The sequence below is a fragment of the Camellia sinensis genome, chromosome 14 (assembly GCF_055761805.1).
Source record: "Camellia sinensis isolate YWXY chromosome 14, ASM5576180v1, whole genome shotgun sequence".
Lineage (NCBI taxonomy): Eukaryota > Viridiplantae > Streptophyta > Magnoliopsida > Ericales > Theaceae > Camellia > Camellia sinensis.
The window spans coordinates 63827955-63843127 of NC_138974.1; the positions used below are offsets into that span (position 1 = coordinate 63827955).

Genomic DNA, 15173 nt, shown 5'->3' on the forward strand with positions numbered 1-15173 from the left:
GTTAGAGTTCTTCAATTTCATAACTCTCCATGAGCTCACCATTCTCATAAATCACTAATATTTTATTATTATTGGCATAGCTCACTAATTTCTTAGTTTACTAATATTTTATTATTAATTTTAGAGTTCTTCAATTTTCAACTCTCCAACATTTTGCAAACTCTCAAAAATCACGGCTCTCCTAGTATTTTTTTGGCTCACCAATTCCATAGCTCCCCACAATTCTAATATTTTATTCGAAATCTCCAATCTTATAACTCCCTAATATCTTATTCTAAACATTTTATTTTTATTTCCCGACTATTTCTCCAATATGTATCAAAAAAAATAATAAATAATAATAGGGTTCTCCAACCCTTGGCTCATTACCAACATAATAACAATTTTATTATTATAACCTCCAAAATGCAGCGCTTTATTTTGGACTTTCCTCGTCATTTATTTATTTATTTATTTTGCAACAGTCTGCCCCCCTTTTCTTTTTCTTTGATTCATCACAAAATAGACAAAATGTATATATACATATATATATATATAGCAAACAAATAAACACATACATGGCCAATCTACGGGAGATTCGAAGCATACCTCACGGAAGATAACTCCAAGAAGACGGAAGATAACGCGCCAAGTCCTCGCACAACTCGCAACTATGGCTCGCAACTCCCCAACTCACCTTCTTCGCTTTTCACCTTCTCTATCTTCTGTCAATCACCGAATTTTTTCTTCTTCCCTTCAATCGACGATGGCAACTAACCCCCAAAATCTCTTAACAAAGGAATCAAAACCCTAGCCCTCCTCTAGTGTCGGCTCACACACCTTCACTTGTGCAAAATCTTCAATCAAGATCCAAACCCACTTTCCTTCGGCAAAACACTGTTCACAAAATCTTTCAAAAATCGATTTCAAACATCGACCAACCCCAGCAGCAAACCCAAAACCACCCTTACGGATCGCTGACGGCAACCTCTGCGCTTTGCAGGTACCTCTCTTCCTTTCTCTCTGATAACTCACCTCTCCTCTCTCTTCGTTCGTGCCTTCAAAGTTCGATCAAGATACAAAAATCTCGCCCCTCACAATCCGTTTCAGCAACAACAGTGTGACAGAAGCTATGGCGCCTTCGCACCACACAAACACTGTGGGATCTCACCTCGGGGCTCGGCGGCGGCAAGCTTTTTCCCCTCTTTCGCGGCTATCAACCTTCCTCTCCCAGCTGGACTCTGCACTTTCTAGTCTTTCACTCCAAGTGGGATTCTAGGTTTTGTTTAGAGAGAGAACGAAAGGTATACCTAGACACAAAACTTGCCAAACTTTCTTAATGGTACACTAATCTAAGACACCCAGCTACGGGTAACCAAGCTATACAACACCCTTCTGTACAACGGATAAAAGAAGAAGACGAAGCAACCAACTAGCCCCTCTGTAATCCAGATTCCAAAAAAAAAAGGGGGGGGGGGGGAACTCCCCCTTCAAACAGTTTCGAACAAGCTGAAGTCATATACACAAACTTCTTTGAATTCAAAAAAAATATATATATATATATATATATATATATATATATAAGTAATGTGTATAAATACACACATATTCAGGATTGCACCTTTCCAAAGATGAATCCTTAAACCAATCAAACTCTTTGCTACATACTGCAAATACCTTAAAGCCTTCAAAAAGTCACTTTACTAATAGCTACACAAGCTATCACATTATGCTATGAACAACTCTAAAATTAGTAGGTCTGCTCTAAACCTATAACTTCAATTTATGAGTTGTCTTCTTCATGGATCGCCCATTCCCAATGTAAAACTGCAAAAGTTAGTAAATTCACCTCATCTTTCCCAATGCAATCTCATCTTTATAAGAGAGCAAATACGGGACAACAACAAAAAAAAAAACACAGGCAAATTCATATCCACTCGCCAACATTCTCCTCTCAACTTTAACAACCCATTCTCTCTAAATGGCTTTCGGAGGAGAGGGGCACCGAGATAACACCATTTGGCGGCCGGTGAACAAAGCTCCAAACCAAAGAGGCTCAAACTATAAAGCTTCAAGCTCCAACTCTAGAGCTTCAAGCTCCACTCCTACTCACCGTCGCCGCCCTGTGTGTGAATGCTCTCCATGCCTCCATGGCAATTCCAAGATCTGCTATTCGAATCCCTTTGGATCCAACACCCAATATCTACTCATACAGTCGTAGAGGTACCGGAAGAATTCCGGGATAAAATAAGAGGATGGTACAAGGCACTAACCATTCCAGAACTTTGCATAATACCAGTGTACTACACTTGATTTTTACGAAACCAAGAAATCAACCTCACTCTCCAAGGATCCACCTGCCAGGCAAATCAGGTATTAATCCCACATTTCGAGAAGATCCGCATCGATATCCTCTCACAAAGACCGATAGAGAGAGATCTAGACTACCACATCTCCATCATGTCAGCACCATTGGAAAACCTAAATGAAGATTTGGGACTTGGGTGGGACATAGAGAACTTTGCAGATCTCAACATGGGAGAAGAGAGCGCTTCCCATAATGCTCAGCCAAACATCTCCTACAACATTCCACTTAACATCCTCTTCTTCAACACTGAGGGCGTCGCTTGCCCTAACTTTCTCCAACACTACGTGCACTTACATTCTAGCGAACGCTTCCACCTCGTCATCATCACAAACACACAAAAAAAAAGGGAAAGCGAGGCCCAATTCATGAGCCAAATCATGGGTTACTCCAACACCATGACCGTGAACCCACCTCCCAGCGGCATGGAAAGAGTAACGGGGGGAATTTGGTGCCTATGGAATGAAGCTGAAATCTCATGTGATGTAATAGAGATCCCGTGGAATTAAGCCATCGCCCAACAAGCCCACATCTTTATCCGGCCGGCTCGCACCGAATGAAATTTAAAATGTAAACTCTCCATGAGCAATCCAAATGCCCCCATTGTATCAAAAGCCTAATTTTAGACGACTCTATCTGAATACTTTTCTGCATGAGTTAATATTTTTCAAAACTTTTTAACATACTCATGTACAAATACTCGCATTAGCTATAAGAGCATCTGTACAGGGGGGCATTATTGTGGGTACTTGTATCAAGCTCAATATGTGGTATGCCCTACAGGTGCCACATCACCAAAACCCCACCCACGTGGTAGACCAATAAGGCACCACGTCGGGCATGTCGTATGTTTGCTACATGGCGAGCCCTACGGGCGTCATATGCCAAGGCAGCCAAGATTATATGCTTAGCCTAAGCGGGAGCATACATATAAGCCCAAATATATCTAGATATGAAGAGCCCTGCAACAGGCAGCACCATGGCCCCAGAGCCCATGGTCCTTCATACCTCGCTCCAAGGCCAAACAACAATACAATCAGCTCCCAGCTCACTTGGACTTGGATTGATAAGCAATGGCTCTCCTAAACATTGAGATAGGCCTGCGGCCCAACCTCCTACTTGGTCGCTCAGAAGCGAGCCCCTCTCTTAAACATCGAGATAAGCCTGCGGCCCATTCTCCTACTTGGTCGCTTGGAGGCGAGCCCCTGGCTCTCTTAAACACTAAGGTGGGCCCTGGCCCATTTATCTACTTGGATGCCCAGGTTGAGAGCAGGACCCAGGCACTACTGCTCGGGATCATCAGAGGATACTGGACTGGCGGCTGAGGTCATGGGATCGTCGAGATGTTTGTCTTCTTGCTAAGACAACTCCATCTCGACTAGGCTTGGAGAAGAGGCAACAATGACCTTACGTTCATGTCATCCGATGCATATACGAAACGTCACCTTCTGCCTGCCATGAAACGTTGCTCTCCGCCTGCCGTCAAGCCACAGACGGCAGAAGGGCTTATATCACTTCTGGAAGAGTTGAGGAGAACAAGCCACCTGTCCAATAGTTTGCTTACGCTCTAATACTCCTGTGGCCAATATAACGTATCGTATATGCAGCGAGACACAACAACAACAATACAACCAAGTTTCATACTTAAACACCCTCTCTCACTTTACATTAATATTCAAGGTCTATCACTGCCAACCTCTCCCTCTCTAAGCTTGCCTTGACCTCCTCCTCTCCACCTCCGATGATCTCAAGCCATTGAAGTGCCCGCCATCTTCCCAGACTGCCTCTAACCACACCTCTCACCCACAGAGGTATGTTGCCCAACTCAATTACCAATATGTCAACCCAATTGACAAAGCTAGGTTTTGGTGGAAACATGATTAGTGGTTCAATAATTCCAACAGAGATTGCAATCCTCGTTAACTTAGATACACTGGTCATGAATGAAAATTTCCTAACAGATCACATCCTGTCTACTTCCATTGAGAAGATTTCTAACTTGAAATATTTATACTTGTCCAGAAATCAATTTACAGAGAATGCCAAGCCTCGAGAAATGTCAGGCATCAGAACCTTGTCAAGGTCCTAATAACTGTTTTTGTTCTCAAGTACTGATTTTGAAAGAATTGATTTTTCAAAACTTTAGTGTATCAGCTCATGCCAAATGGGAGCTTGGAGAAGATGTGTACAGCTACGGAATTCTCCTGTCGGAGCTTTTCACTGGAAGAAGACCTGCCGATGATTCATTCAAAGACAATCTAAACCTTTCACAACTTTGTCAAAATGGCACTGCCCAATCAGCCCTGTGCAAAGACAACGAAAAGAAGCAAGTGATGCTGGGTATTCAACTGATTTGAGAAGTGAACTGGGTGAGAGTGTTTGAATTCTGTTTAGCAAATTGGAGTTTTTTGTTCATCAGATTCTCCTCAGGGACAGATTGAACATGGGACAGGTCGCCATGAAACTGCTTTCTATCACGCTGGAATGCACGAAAAACAGAATCATAGCATTGATGACAGGTGAAATTTCTGATATAATGTCCAACAGTTGAAACTCATTAAATGCAATCCATTGAGATTTCGTATTAGGTCTCTACTATAGCAGGTGATTCACTCAACCAACTTTTATGAAGACTCACCCATCAATCCATGGTAGTCCTAATCTGATTTCAAGGATGATGGAGGAAGAGTTTGAGAGCATTGCATACAAGACCATACAGGATGATGGAGGAAACTTTGATTTTTGTAAAGCTATATCAATGAAGTTTTCTTTTCTGCACAAAAATAAAATTAAATAAATAAATGATAAATAAAAATCAAACAGGAAACTTCTATTTTGTAAAGCTTAATTTTTAAGTGTAAAGATATTTGAATTTCTCTTTACTCAGTGATGAAGGAAACTTCTAGCCTCTGGGATGGGTTAAGCAAATGAGACGCACCTAATTTCACATACATTTTCTCATTTCCTTTTCAAATCTCTTAACCAAACATAGCATAGTGAAATTTTTTTTTTTTCCCCTTCCTTCTTCGGTAAAACCTAAGTTATGTGTAGGATTATTTTACTGGATAGATTAGTAATTAAATTAATTTATAAGGGTCATTTATTAATATCAAAGAATTAGTTATGAGATGGCAGTATATTTTCTATTACTTAGATGGGTAATTTTGTAACTTTGAGAAATTAGGTTAATAAGCCCACTTGTTGTGGCTTTAAATCTTGGGAAACAAACAAAACAGAGGCTAGGAATTGCTCCATAGGCAGCAAGGGTTTGAGAAGGTAAAAGAAAAAAAAAAGAAAAAAAAAAAAGAGAAGAGAGGTTCCAGTGAGGCTGCAATAGGGATTGGAGGCAGCACGTTGGGTGATTTTGGGACACCCATTAGTTGAGGTAAAATCTGTCTTTACTGTTGATTATTAAGTTTATGTTGAGGAATTAAACAATCAATGCATTAAGGGGATTTGGAAGATCTATAAGTGCCTACTTAGGTTTTGAAAATTGGGTGCAATGTGTAAGTGTAACTTTGGGTGGGTAATAGAAACAATGGAGTTTTGTATCATGGGTAAGGGTGTGTTTGGCTATAAAGTTGGGTTGAATGGTTTGATCTCTTGGATATTAAAGTAATACATTAATCTAATATAGTGGGGCTTTTGTGGGTGTATGTAACATGTAAAAATATTAATTTATTTGAAATTTTATTTATTAGGTTTGTGTGATTGAAGTGGTGGAGTTGTGTGTTTGGAGTTGGTGTTGAAATATTATTTCTAAGCATTTGAGGTAAGTAACCCTCTATCACTGTTGGTTCATTTTTATTTCTGTTGAATCGTTTAAAATTATAAATATTTATTTATAGCCTCCATATTCTCTTAAAATAAAATATGGGTCAAGTATAAAACAATGTCGAATATTATTATGAAAATTATTTGAATATTTTGTAAAACTATTCTGAAAATTATGCTAAATGTTTATTCTAAAAATATCGAATATTTTATTGAAAAGTTGTGTATTGTTTGAATTTTGAACATCACTCTAGTCTGACTATGATTTGGACCCTAGCCAATGGGGGTTATTTATTGGCACAGAAACTAGTTTCTTTTGGAGCTTTACCACCGGCCTATGTGTGGTTCCGGGCATTGTCACGGGCTAAGTGACCTTGGTCACCAAGACTTGGGTTTTGTGAATCGCATTATTAAACCATTGAATATTGAACCATCAATTTGAACAACGAAATTTCGTCGAATCACCTCATTGTCTTTTCAATTAAAATGTATTGCTACATTATTTATTTTCAGCTATGAAACCATCTTATAAAATAATTGTTCATTTATTGAATGGTAGCAAAAAATATATTTATTGGTTATCAACTATTTTTTTTTGGTATATTTGATCCAGCTAACAGTGATGGTTGGTTATTTACTGGGCTGTCTAGCTTACTCTTATTTTATTTTTCAGATTCTGAGGAGTAAAGCTGCACGGGATTTTTACTTGTGGGAGTGCCGAGAGTAGGACTATGTTTTAAGTACATGGATTATTATTATTTTTTTTTATTAGTGGACTTGGTGGACAATTTCATATGATAAGAATTATCTATTTGTATGATTTTTAGCATTATGATATTGAAGGATTTAATTTGAGTATTTTACATTGTTGGTTATGTGTTGGACTCTTAGCCTTGCATGCTCACTTAAATGAGTGTGCGGCGTTGTCACGGAGCTTGGGGCGTGACATCTTCTAACTATCTTCATTTGGATCATATGTTTGTCTCGAGTTTGGTATTTATTCATAGCGCTCTGTGTTCCAATTTGAGTCTTTTAAGAAACCAAAAATGGAGATGGCAATGGAGTCTTTTAACGTTGTGTTTGGTTGAGAGATTTGAGAAGGGGTTCGAATCTTCTTTTTTTTTTTTCTTTCAAAATCCCTTCCCAAATTAGCCAACTAAACACTGTGTAAAGGTAAACCGATAACAATCTGAGATAGGCTTTGGACTCACCGTCCATCCTCACCGAGACGGAGACCCTAGCTTCTTCCAATTTTTCATGCTCAAGGGCGTTTGAGTCCATTGAGTCGATCCCAATCTCGTTTCTTGTACCTTTAGGGTCCCTTTTCGCCTCATTGTAAGAATCCCTATCCCCAGTGACGGGGAGCCACATGGTGACCAAGGGGGTCATGTGCCCCCCTAGATTTTTTATTTTTTTTAAATATGTATATAAATAAAATTTTAAACAAAAATAATATTTAGAATAAAATGTCATGGATATTTTTAAATTTATGAAAGCAATAATAATTGTTTTATTGAAAATGAAGCGACTACAACAAATTATATTTTTATTTATGAAAATTTGGTGAAAAAAATCTCAATATAAAGGTAATAATCATCATTATTGATATGCAAATATAATTAATCTCACTATATATATAAATTACTAGAGTGTCAGTTATATTTGTATGTGGAGTTTAGGGTGTTAGTTATATTTGCATGCGGAGTTTACTATTTTTATGTTGTTTTACTATTGGTTAGTGATATCATGTGTCAATAATGATGTGACATTACTATTATATGAAATTTTTACTCAAATTTTATAAAAATTTGATTTATCTTACCATTATATAATTTATTAATATATTATTTTTTTACATTGTCCATAATACATTAGTTACATGCAATAGTTTCTTTTCAATTTTACTTGAAATTAATTATAAAATTTTATATGAAATACTTTTTTAATAATATTTAAGTTTTTATATTTAATATTAATTCAAAAATTATTATTATTTCCTTATTGTTGGTTATGGAAAAAAAATTAAAATTATAATCAATAAATGACCCTTCTGATTTAGTTTCTTAACTCCGCGGCCGCTGCCTAAACCCCTATTTTTCTATCGATTTGATTTTTCTTATTGTTGGCAATTTTGTATTTTCCATCGAATTGGTTTTTCCTCAATTCATTGGTAAGTTTGTGTCTCAGGTCTACAAATGCATACATATTCGTGTAAATTTGCGCGTGTATGATTTGTGCGTTTTGGTACTGTTTTGAATTTTGTGTCTTCCCACGAATGTCTCTGTGGACATGTCCATCTCCTGAGTTTCTACTGCAAAGCTTGATGTTGTTTGCTCCATTTTTTTTTTTTTTGGGGGGGGGGGGTTGGAGGAGCTGGAAAAGGGTTGGGGTGACAGCTGGTGCTCGAGAGGGGTGGGGAGATGGCCGGAGGTGGTGGAAAAGCTCGATTTTTTAAATCTATTTTTTGCCCCAAAACGACGTCAGGCACTACAAAATGCACTACACAAGTGTGCACGAGAGGATCTGAACTCGAATATCCTTTGTGTCAAAATCTCAGATGTGACAGAACATCTGATTTCCTTAAAAATATTTAGGGGAGGGAACAACATTTTAGTCAACTGAGAACCATCCACTGTGAAATGGTCGTTAAGTTCGTTACCTAAATATGTATATAAACACATATGAAACAGCCACCTGCCCATCCCAACTCTCCCTAATAGCAGCAACTATTTTCCACCTAGCCGGCCAAGATGTCTGCATCAATGAAGTTGTCTTGTACTTTTCAGGACTAATTTATTACATATTAGAAATCTTAATTTCTTGCATGGCATTTTAACTTTTAATTTTTGTGGGTTTTGATAATGCTCAACTAACAGAGGAACATGTCAGAGTTTTGGCAAGTTTTACCCCTAAAAAAATATTTTCTTCTTTTGTTTCTAGTGAACACAAAAACAACTAGATTTCAATCAATTTACCAGAGGATCAATACTCGAGATCCAAAAGTCTTGCTTCTTATTTTGAAGAATATAAAATAATATTAATAATAATATGGATGAGGCAAGACATCATCACATTGATCTATTATTAGCATGAAAATAAAGTAATGAATGCTTAATTTAATAAATAAATAAATAAATAAAGAAAAAACTCAGAGTCATAACCAGGTGTGCCTATTTTTATTGTCCCGAGTTGGTATTGATCATAAAGGTATTTTAATTTGATGAACATCTAAAATCATCTAGGGACAAGATTAGAAGACTTGATCTGTTTGTTAACTAATCTAAAAGAATACTCTATGGTCATGTTACTAATAGTGAAGTATTAATAATCCTATTAAATTAGTGTGGTATTCACTATCCAATTGGATTAATATCCATTGGATTAATAATCCTACCCCTACCCCATTACTAATAATCCTACAAATTTATTGGATTAATTATCCATTGGATTAATTATCAATTGGATTAATAATCTTAAACCAAAATATTAAAACAAACATAGGATAATTGGGCACACGGATTAATAATCTCAATCTCAAACTCTAATCCTCCCAATCAAACATGCCCTATGTGGTCACCACATTGTCAACTTATCTAAAAGAAGACTTTGATCTCCAAATGGCACATCATTTTTACAAGAACAAATACCTGTCAATTTGTCTCAATGTTCCAACCTCATGATTCTCGCACTAGACCACATCAGTAGTAGTAGTTAAATTCGTTCCCTATATACACCTACAATTTAGAGCCAAAACACATGACCTCAACTTTCCAGGGCAGAAAACTACTACTTTCTCGGTCTCCAAATGGCACATCATTTTATGAGTTTAAGCCTAATCTTCCCCCTCAATCTTGCTAGTTATCCATCTCCTGCTCCTACCCTTGTTGCTTTCAGAGTTTGTCTCAGCATCCATTCTTGGAAACCAAACTGATAATTTTGCCCTGCTCGAGTTTAAATCCCAAATACATGATGAAACTATAGGAGCATTGGCCTCTTGGAATGATTCTACCCCACTCTGCCAGTGGGTTGGAGTCACATGTGGCCTCAAACACCAAAGAGTCATTGGCTTGAACCTGTTTGATCAGAAGTTGACTGGGACAATATCGCCTCACATTGGAAATCTCTCTTTCCTCCACTCCCTCAACCTTGGTACCAATTCCTATGGTGAAATCCCCCCAGAAGTTGGCCGATTGATCAGGTTACAACATTTGAACTCGACTAATAACTTTTTACAAGGACAAATCCCTGTCAATTTGTCTCAATGTTCCAAACTCGTGGATCTTGCACTACACCTCAACCACCTTGAAGGTCCAATTCCTTTTGAGCTTGGATCACTGTCAAGGCTTGTGACACTATCACTTCATAGCAACAATCTTAAAGGAAAATTCCCAGCTTCAATCGGTAATCTATCAGCTCTCCAAGTGTTTTACTTTGCATATAACAATTTGGGAGGAGAAATTCCAGATACAGTTTCCCAAATGAGAAGTTTGAGCATTTTCCAAGTAGGAGAAAATAATTTTTTCGGTCCATTCCCCCCTCTTTACAATCTTTCGTCACTCATAACATTGACTTTGCCCGCTAGGAAGCACAGATACAGATACGGGATACGGATACGATACGATACGGATACGACGATACGGAAAAATTTGAAAAATTAGGATACGGGTACGGCAGGGATACGTTCGTAAAAATATTATTTTTATAATTTTTAGTAATGCAGTATGCATAAAAATAAAACTTATAACAAAAGACAATTTAATAAAAAAGAAAGATTCCTATAAAATTAAGAGTCTTCAAGATCAATAGCTTCAACTTGTTCTCCTTCATCAGTGAATATCACAGGACCTTAGCTAAAGCCAAAAAACCATTATTAAATAAAAATTTCAGCAAATATACTTTTTTAAGTCATCAATGATAACCTAGGAAGCACAATATGTCAAAATTTGAAAAAGTATGATACAGGTACGGCGAGAATACGTTCGTAAAAAAAAAAAATATTTTTATAATTTTAATAATGTGATATGCATGAAAATAAAACTTAAAGTAAATTAATAAATAAAGAGAGATTCCTATTAACTTAGAAGTCTTCAAACATTCATAAAACATACAAAACTAAAAACAAAAGCAAATGTAAATTAAACATCATCCTTACATGCCAACACCAAAAAAAGAATGAGAGCAAACACAAGAGACGTGAGAGAGTGAGAAAGCGAGAGAAAAGTGAGAGAGACAATAAGGATACATCAATTTGACAAATTCTATTACTTTAACTCTTACTATATTCCTCTTATCAAAGAACTAAACAAAATATTATAAGTAATATGTAACTTCGAGTATCCGATACTTCAAAATTAAGTATCCGATACTTCAAAATTAATTAAGAAGTATCCGATACTTTTAAGAAGTATCCGATACGTATCCGCGAGTATCCAACGAGTATCGGTATCCGATAAGTATCCGATACGGATACGTCTCCCTTTTTGAAGTATCCGTGCTTCATAACCCGCTAACAATTTTTACGGTAGACTCAAGGCCGACATGTTCTTTCTTCTTCCAAATCTTCAGTGCCTCTATTTGGGAGGTAATCAATTTACTGGACCTATACCAGTTTCTTTGTCCAATGCTTCAAATCTTCAAACTGTTGAATTTGATACAAACAATTTTACTGGAAGCATACCCATAAATCTTGGCAAGTTACAAAATTTAAGTCCGCTTTCATTCTCAAATAATACTCTTGGAACTGGGGTTAATGATATGAGTTTTTTCACTTCTTTGACCAATTGCAGCCAGCTAACAAATCTTGATATAAGCATAAATCAGTTCATGGGTACATTGCCTAACTCAATTTCCAATCTGTCAATCCAATTGAGTTGGCTACATATTGGAGAGAACATTATTGATGGAAGCATTCCTGAGGAGATTCAAAACCTAGTTAACCTAAATGCGTTGGGGATGGAATATAACCTTCTGACAGGTATCATCCCTACTTCAGTGGGGAAGCTTTCAAACTTGAAAATACTGGAGTTAAGAGGAAACCATCTGATAGGGGAAATCCCCTCTACCATCGGCAACATAACTCAACTTTTGCTTCTTGGTTTGAGTAATAACAGCTTAGAAGGAAACATACCTTCCAGTTTGAAGAATTGTATATACCTGCAAGCCCTACATCTCTATCAAAATAAACTCAACGGCACCATACCCAAGTGTCTCATGAATCTTTCATCACTTTCCAGAGGCCTGGACATATCACACAATTCCTTAACTGGTCTGTTGCCTGCAGAAGTTGAAAACTTGAAAGAACTTGTTATCCTTAATGTTTCGTACAATAAATTGTCCAAGGAGATTCCTAGCACACTAGGGGGATGTTTGGCATTGGTGCAGTTGTCTATGCAACATAACCTCTTCCATGGGATCATTCCTTCCATGAGTCAATTGAGGGGCCTTCAATATTTAGATCTTTCTAACAATAACATTTCGGGCCAAATTCCGCAATACATGGTGAATCTTTCATCTCTACTAAATTTGAATTTGTCCTTCAACAATCTTGAAGGCGAGGTACCCACAAATGGAATTTTCAGCAATGCAAGTGCTATTGAAATCTACAGCAACATTAAGCTTTGTGGGGGGATTCCAAAGTTGCAACTGCAACAATGCCCTATGCAAGAAATTGAAAGACCAGGGAAGCATGCTACTCTTAAGTTACTTTTGGTGATTGTCATTCCTATTTCTTTAATAGGCTTGACGTTTTCTCTGCTTTCACTCTACCGGACAACAAAAATGAAGCATAAATCTCTAGCAACATCTTCATTTGAACTCTTCTATCCAAAAATCTCTTACAAAGAGCTCCTCAAAGCAACTAGTGGATTCTCTATCGAGAATTTGATTGGATCTGGTAATTACGGAAGAGTGTACAAAGGAATGCTCAGTCCTAATGAAACAATTGTGGCGGTTAAGGTACTCAATCTTCATCAGCGAGGAGCAGCCAAAAGCTTCGTGGCTGAATGCAAAGTTTTGAGAAATGCTAGACACCGTAACCTTGTTAAGGTTTTGACTGCTTGCTCCAGTATTGATTATGTTGGCAATGAATTCAAAGCTCTAGTATATGAGTTCGTGCCAAATGGGACTTTGGAAAGCTGGTTGCATCCAAGAGATGATCAAACACAGTTGAGAAAATTAAACTGTCTCCAAAGAATAAACATTGCAATAGATGTAGCTCTTGCATTGCATTATCTTCATAATGAATGTCAAACACCTATTGTTCACTGTGATCTAAAGCCAAGCAATGTTCTCCTTGACAATGACCTTACTGCTCATGTAAGTGATTTTGGTTTGGCAAGGCTTCTTTCAATCAAGGAGAGATGTTACTTCCGGGCAGTTCAGTTCTATTGGTGTTAAAGATACAACTGGTTATGCAGCTATAGGTATACCTCTCTCTCTCTCTCTCTCTGTCTCTCTCTCACACACACACACACACACACATTGGAGTTATTTTCTTTATTAAAGCATCTGTCATAAGACGCAATTAAATGTCAATAGACTTCGAGCTTCACATAAAAGAAGGTACTCTTTCCATGATTGAGACAAAATTTCAGTATATAATATATTACAAAGTATTTATATGATTGATCAAGTTCCATGACTTTTATTGCATTGTTCAAGAGATGGGTAATGTTATACAAACAAATTTTTTTGTGGGAAATTTTTGTACGTAATGATTTGCAATTGTGTAAAATTTTTATTTCAAACTAAAGCATCTATCATTGTGGCTGACAAATTTAATTATCTAGATGAGTTTTTTTTGGTATAAAAATTCTGTTTGTTGATCATTTCCTTAATATAATGGTTCACTATATACTAGTGTGAAAGGTAATCTTTTAATTTTGTAGAGTATGGTTTGGGCGAAGAGGTGTCAACTCGTGGAGGCACGTATAGCTTTGGGATCCTCTTGTTGGAGATGTTCACTGGTAGAAGGCCTACTGATGAGCTATTGAAAGACCATATGAACCTTCACAACTTTGCTAAAATGGCATTGCCTGGGCGAGTAATGGAGATAGTAGATGAATTCCTATCAAGCGAGGAGATGGAAGGAGTTCAAAATTGCATTGGAAGGTCAAGTGAGCATACAGGGACAGAATGCCTGGCTTCTATATTTCAGATTGGAGTGGCATGCTCATATTATCTCCCAAGAGATAGAATGAACATGAGTGATGTTGCTTTGGAATTGCTCTTAATCAGAGACAAATTTATCAAAAATTGAGCACGCAATAACACAACGCAATTTACAAGTGAAATCTCTAAAGTTGTAGTATAGTATGGTCCGTAGATTCTTCTGTTTTACTATGTATTGTTTACCTGACATAAATTTCGTTACTTTCTCAGTTTTCTTTCAACCTCAAAGTCTTGTTTGTATGTAAAGTTTCCTATATAAATGGGATTTTCTTTGTTGAGTATCGGGTATCAATGTCAGGAATGCGGAAAGTTGTTGATTAAAATTGGAATTGTCCTCGTGTTTATAATTTTGTCAATTTTTGAGAAATGTTTTGGCATTTTGTCTTTATAGTATAATGAAAAATAAAAGTCAACTAAAAATATTTTTTATGATCAACTTAAAACAAATATATTTAGACAAAACATAATTGATACTTTTGAAATGCAAAAAATATTTTTTGGACTAAAATCCTACCAATACCACCACACTATTACTAATATTAACATCTCCATCACCCCACAACCATCACCTCCATGACCCTACCACCACTACCACCATCTCAGAACCACAACTATGGTAAATTATACTTTGCACCCTTTCATTTTGTACAAAATCTCACTTTGGTCCCCTACACATTAAATCATGACAGTCAACCCCTTGCACTTCTGGTCAAATCCCACTTTGATCCCTACACATGAAATCATGACAATTAAATCTCACTTTGGTCCTTACACAAGTGTCAATGTCTCTCTTATGTTACCTCATTTTTAAATCTTTAACAAAATCTAATCATATGACAAAAATGTGACTATGAAATAAGGACAAAAGAGAAAAATCATCCATGTT

At 36.9% G+C, this 15173-nt stretch overlaps 1 pseudogene; it reads left to right on the forward strand.

The window, feature by feature from the left end:
• Positions 1-4181: 4181 nt before the first annotated feature.
• On the forward strand, positions 4182-14375 carry LOC145807040 (putative receptor-like protein kinase At3g47110; annotated as a pseudogene).
• Positions 14376-15173: the final 798 nt, after the last annotated feature.